This window comes from Olea europaea, chromosome 7 (assembly GCF_002742605.1).
Source record: "Olea europaea var. sylvestris chromosome 7, O_europaea_v1, whole genome shotgun sequence".
Taxonomy (NCBI): Eukaryota; Viridiplantae; Streptophyta; class Magnoliopsida; order Lamiales; family Oleaceae; genus Olea; species Olea europaea.
Genome location: NC_036243.1, coordinates 14917947 through 14925120, shown reverse-complemented (window position 1 = coordinate 14925120; position 7174 = coordinate 14917947).

Here is a 7174-nt window from a genome sequence, read left to right as displayed (position 1 = left end):
ACAAATTTAATTGATAATTTTCATACAAATAAATTCTAGGCAATTGAATTACCTAAAATTTATTTTCTTTCCATGAAAATTTCATACTTGCAATCAAACGCACCCTTAGTAACTTTACCATTCCTGAGATCTTGTGTTAATATTCCTAATAATTGAATTTATACGAGTTTTACACGAAATTAAATTTTAATATTATTTTTAATATCTATTAAATTATTATTGAATATCTAATATAAAAGTATTTAAATAAAATTTGAAATTTGCATATATTTGTAGTTAGAATTTTCTTAAATTCGAATTTCGTGATAAGTTTATTTGTTGAAAGATCAATCTAAATTTGAATTAAGAGTCATAATAAATTTTTAATTAGTTAATTATCCTTATCTAATCATGCCTATAAATATCATATTGTTGTTGTAATTCAATTCACACAAATTCGAAGAGGAAAAAAAGAAAAGGAGAGAGAAAGGAAAAAAGAAAAAAGGAAAAAAAAGTTTTGTGGCGTGTTCAAGACCTGTTTGCAAGAATTTTCAATCCTAAATAATTTAAGTACACAAAAAATTTAACGAATAAAGTATGAATTTCTTTAAATGTCAAGTGATTTTGTATTTTCACTTTTTTAATATTTTATAATAAAAGTATTTTATGTGTTATTATTTTATTCAAATTAAAGAAGGATTTTTTGGGTTATCATATGATATTATTATGTAATTTATGCAGAAACTAGTCATAAGACTAAATATCCTAAGTGGAAATTGAGAAATGATATGACCTAAGTAAGAATGAGATAGTCAAGTTTCTATCCTGCTATAAAATTTTGTTATGTGCGTATTTTACTTATTTTTTATAATAAATTATGAAAATATTGGGATGAAATCTATATTATGTGTATTCGTATGCTCATTCCATATTTAAAATATTTTTCGGATGCTTAATTGAGTTGAGTTGGAGGTTGAGACTACCGATAGAGTCTGTGTCGCTAAATCAAGAATTTTATTTTCTTTGAATATTTAGCATTTATTTAAAAATTATTTTACAATCAAAATTTTATTTTCAAAATCGATGAATTTATATTTCATTAATGGATTGAAATTATTTGACATATTTTGAGACAATAAAATAACTTAATTTATTCCATAAAGTTCTTCAAATTTTTTTTATATTACAATGTGTTAATCAACTTTTATAATGGTTAAATGAATTATTTGAGTAACTTTCGGGACATAAGTTTCAGGACGTTGCATGATCTTTGAGGGTCATTGCACCTTTTGTCCTTGACCTCTTATTGTAGTGTAATTTTGGCCATATTTCTTAAACATCAAATTGATGAGTGCTGATCATTTGTCAAAATCCTTTTCAATTTTACCCTCTAAAAAATAATTTTTTGAATCCAATATTTTCTTCAAAACTAACTTGTAAATAAAAAATATATTAACTAAAATTTTGGTTATAAGCAAAAAAATTAACTCAGAAACTAAAATTTTTGTTTATAAGTAAAGTATTGTTATTATTATAATATAAATAATTACTTATAAATGAAAAAATACTACTAGTAAAGAAAGAATTCACTTATAAAATATAAAAAGATGGTTTATAAGAGTGTGTGTGTGTGTGTGTATACACATAAAATTGTACAATTTATTTATAAGTAAAAAATTACTCATAACTTAAAATTTTAATTACAAGTGAATATTTCACTATAAAAAATTATAAATTTAGAAATTTACTAAGAGATATAGGGATATCAATGAATCGAGCCGAAACTCAAAATTCTTTGTGCAAGGGTGGGAGCAATTGTAAACTCAAAACTGCAAGGGTGGGAGCACGTAAATTCGTAGTTTCAACACAATTGGACAAAGTAACAACTCTACAACCATTGGGATGCAATGCATTGTGATTACACACGCCTCCGCGACCTCCTTTCTTGCAGCGGGATTGAATACGATCTGTCAATGGGCCAGATCGTTGCTTCTGAGGAATGGTGGACGAGAAAACTTCGAGTACGGCTACGATTTCTTTCATTTCATTTTTCATGTCTGCAATTTTTGGATTGAAACATTGTCCGAAGTTTATGAATTTCAGCACTGCCTTTACCCTGAAATCCTCCCCAAATGAAAATGTCGACTGGATTGCTCCAATATACCGGCCCCCTTAATGCTATAACCCAAATATTAGTACATCTCATGATGAAAATTAGTTTACGAACTTACACATGCTTTTCTCACGTATATTTGTTGCGTGACATATTGTATTTATCTTCAATCGGTGTTATGCTTCAGTGATTTGTTGAGTGCCATAGTGAGGACATATTATCGCGCACAGCACAATCGTGTTAGACAATTCCTGTTCACCAGAAATGGCCACATGTTCATGATGGAGGCCATGAGCAGGAACGATCTGATTTGCCATTAGGAGTTTCGAATGTACCCGCCAATGTTGCGACACTTTACACATGTCCTGCGAGACGAGTATGGCTTAACAAGTAGCTAGCAGGTGGATATTTATGAGAAAGTGGGCAAGTTTATGTGCAAACTTGCACATGGGAAGGGATACCGACAGGTGACAACAATCTTCAACCATTCTCTGTAAATCGTTTGTCAATTTGTTAAATAGGTGCTACATGTCGTCGTTGCACTTTTGGAACATACTATACAACCGACTCGAAACCACAATGATGGTGTCGAGCTACACAGGCTGGATCCAAACAAGCATCTGCTATTTCAGGATTTCATTGGGGCTATAGACGAAACACATGTGAGAGCTGTGCTACCGCTTCATGAGCGTGTGAACTTCTTTGGTGGGAGAGGCGTACCGACTCAAAATGTGTTGGCCGCATGTGACTTCAATTTATGTTTCACGTTCGTGCTTGCCAGGTACACCAGGAATACGCATGATGTACGTATCCTAGCGCGTGCCATATTCAGTCCGAAAATATATTTTTTGCATCTGGCACCGAGAAAGTGTTATTTGGTGGACTCCGATTTTACCCATCGATCGGGGTATATGACCCCGTATAAAGATTCAGATATACTGTACCACTTTCAATAGTCCTACAATGAACGAACAGGTCAGCGTCGTACGTTTCAGAATGCTCATGAGAGGTTCAACTTCAGACACTCTTCGTACAATAATTTCATTGAACATGCATTTGGTGTATCGAAGCAACGATGGAAATTCCTTGACCATATGCTTAGTTACTCGTTTGAAACACAAGTTGTAGTTGTCCTAGCCACAATGGGTATTCATAATTTTCTAAGTCGTGTTGGAGTTGTGGACGAGGCATTTGCTCGAGTGGAAACGGATGACGATGTAGCTGAGGTGGAGCTACCTAATGCTGAGGACGAAGTTCAGGCCGAAATGAATGCGTCGGAAATGCAACGAAGTGAGTGAGATAGACTCCTAATTACATGGCACAACAGCCGTGAGAATCGCATATCTGATTTGCATCATATACCGGGACGTGGGGGACTGATGGTGTGGTGCCCATCTTAACATTTTTCATCTTCCGGAGTATTAAAATTGCTAGGTTTGGGCATCGTTGTTGTGATGTGAGTTTTTTTTTTTTTGTGTTTGTACGGTGGGTATGGAAAAACGGAAAATGTCGCGTGCTTTTTTGTCCAAATTTGGGCGATTAATTGGTTCGTTATCGGATTAAGAGGGCGCATACCGGTTGGGTTCGTGGTTGTAATTGAAGTTTTTCTTCCGTTTTGTGTACCAATGTTATGTGATATTATTTGGAGTTGCAAAATGTGGATGGGGTGGTTGGGACTTATTTATTTGTCTCCTTTTGAATAATGGGGTTGTGTGGTAGCCTTTGGCTTGTATGGAAAGAAAATGCCATCCTTTACTCCACTTGCCTGAACTTGCACATGGGAGGGGCAGACTTGTAAATTTGCAATAATTTTACACCTTTGAAACAGCTGCTACTTTACTGTATGGGGGCCCACCTTGTATCTTTAAACGGTCGAAATTCTTATTTTTTTTAGGGCAAAAATGTGGCACAAACAGGATCTTCCAATTTAAAACCCAACCCTCAAAACTTTTGAACATATTGTCAGATATCGCAATTTCATTGAATATTGAATAAAAAATAATTTCAAATTATTCAATTTAATGTTATCGCCTCATCTTTCGTAAAAATTTCTTTAAAACAACCTGTACCCAAAAAAAAAAAAAAAAAAGGTTAAGATAAAAAAATGAACACTCTCACAAATTATTTCAAAGTTGACTACAAGTCTACAATTCAAAACCCTTGCCCAATTTTAAACTCTATAGATAATCACCATTATTTTCACAATTTCGCTTCCAAAATTCCAACCAAATATTAAAAAAATGAAAAGAGGAAAGAGAATTCTGAAAGGGAAGGGTTTTCAAAACTGCAACCCTTTGAATAATGCTATTAATTTCACTGGGTTACAACTTCAAGTGAAACTGAATGATAGATTAAATTAAAGGTGAAATTAAAATAATTACTTTAATTCTACTCATCATTCACACTGATTGCAATGAGTTGCATGGCTAAATAGCATTACTCTTTGTGCACATCTCCTCGTCGCAACGTCTTCTTCTATGAACTCCACTCAGTGCATGACTCGTGTGAGACAAAGTGAACATATAAAGGGATAAATTGTCTTTAAAAAATTATTAGGTTAGATCCAATTGAAAAAGATGAGGACGGGCAAGGGAAACAGTGGCAATGGACTACAAGCAATACCAGCGGGTTCAAGGAACACTGTCCAGAGCATAAAGGAGATAGTTAGCTGTTCCGATGCTGAAATCCACCCTTAAGGATTGCAATATGTGAGAAATTTTCCAGAATTAATTGTAAAGGGAAGTGGTATTTCCATTGAGTTTTCTTGCATAATATATACAGCAAGAGTTCCGAATCACATGCAGTTAATTACACGGCAATAAAAGGAAATTATTAGAGCTTTTAATTGCAATGATCCTAGCTGAGAATGCTTTCTAAAATCGTGCCATTGACCAACATTGTCACTGCCAAGAGTTATGTAATTGTGTTGCCATTACTTATTCCCTTCCTTAACAGAATGTGTTTGCCATTCTGTATTTCTTTACTCACTAGATTGCTTTGCCATTGTGTTGCCATCTTTTTAGCCATTTCCTAATCTTTCCTTAACAGTGCTTCTCTTAACATTCGTCTCAAGTTGGAGTGTGAAGATTTATGAACACCCAACTTGGATCGAAAAGTGTAGAAGCTATCTCTTGGTAAAGGCTTTGTAAATATGTCCGTCGGCTGAGTCGATGAGGGAATTTACCGAGTAATGAGAAAACCATGGCAACCTTCTCTCGAACAAAGTGATAATCAAGTTCAATATGCTTAGAACGAGCATGAAACATAGGATTAATGGACATATGGAGAGCACTGATATTATCAAAAATAACTGAGGTGGCTATGGAAGCAAAATACCAATATCTCGTAATAAGAAAGTGATCCAAGTGAGCTCAGCAGTGGTTGATGCCATAGAGCGATATTTAGCTTCAGAACTGGATCAAGAGATTGTTGGTTGCTTTTTTGAACACCAAGAGATATAATTCGCATCTAGAAATACACAAAATCCAGTTGTACTTCGACGAGTTGTTGGGCATCTTGCCCAGTCGGCATCACTAAAACCATAAAGAGAATGGAAGCTGTTGGAAAGATAGCGTAGACCATAGCTTTGCGTGCCTTCAAGGTACCTTAAAATTCTTTTTACAGTTTTCAAATGAGATAAGGTCAGATTGCTAAAAAATTGGCATACTCGATTGACGGCATGAGCAATGTCTGGTCTCGTGAATGTCAAGTATTGCAATGCTCCAACAATGCTGAGAAAGAGAAAAGGATCAATAGGATCATTGTTAGATTGAGTTGAGGATTCCTTTATTGCCATATGAGTTGCGATCTAAGTGTTGCTTCTAGAGTTTGAATTCACTCCTTCGAAAACAATCCGACAGAATTACCTGAATGCAAGAATTGATCAACAGGATCCGAAATTGTAATTCGAGCCCACCGACTTCACGATGTGTCCTTAAAACGAATTTGCTGCCTTCAATGGTGCTACAAGCGTCCAGCAATCGTTTCCCAAGATAGAACGAATTTTTCGTCTCCTACGGAAGCAGCACTGCAATCTGTAGGAGTTCCAACGAACTCAACGAAGTGTTTTTTGACTTCGAGACAATATCAGAACGAGAGAGAGGGAAATGAGATTCAAAGCACAGAAAGTTTGCAATGAAAATGGTGTAAATTTTTTGGTAGAAAGGCTGGCTATTTATAGACTTGTTCGTGGCCATTCGGACAGTCATCACCTTTCAGACAAGCCTCAAAAACCCGAACAGACATACTGTTCATAAAAGTCGTATCTGTTAAGTCGGCTAATAGTCGACTGTTTGGTCGGTAAACAGTCGACTGTTTGGTCGGTAAACAGTCGAAACAGTCGACTGTTAAAAAGAAAATAAAACACCCGAAATAAGCCAAAATTTAAATTTCATTTTGTACCCAAGAATTTGATTATTTACAATTTGGTCCAAAATTTTAAATAAATTTTGTCCAAAAAGTTAATATAGTGTAAAGGTCGACCCGGACCCGCACCCGCACCGAACCGGACTCGGGCACGGGCACATGCTCGTGCTCGTGCTCGTGCCGTGCCGAGCCGGCCGGTCGGACTGACGGCGGCGGCGGCGCGCGCGTGTGGGTTTATGACCGAACCCAATAGGATATAGGTCTTCCCCCTTCCAAAGACTATTGGTACCCCTTGGGGCCCAAACCCAATTCCAAACTTCCACCTTATAAACCACACCAAAGTTTTCTAATTTTTCTATGTGGGATAAGTGTTTGGCAAATAAAATTCTTCCATAATCCTTAGTTTATGTGGGTTACTTTAACACTTAATATTTCATTCAATTTTAAATGGTTTTCGATAAATAAATATATCACGTTAATCATCTCGTAGAGTAGAACGTGAATATGCTAGGTCCCGTATTATTTAAAAGGTGGGTCCCACTGAAATTTGGGCTCAAAGTTGACCCATTAAACCATTTTTTCCACAATCCCCCACATGAATGAAATATATTGGCCTTTATTCCAAACGATAACATCTGATATGTTTTTTCAAAGAAAAAATTGAAGAAGACTGCATCGGGATAAGTAGTCAATGACTTTGAACTTTCCCTAGTAAAA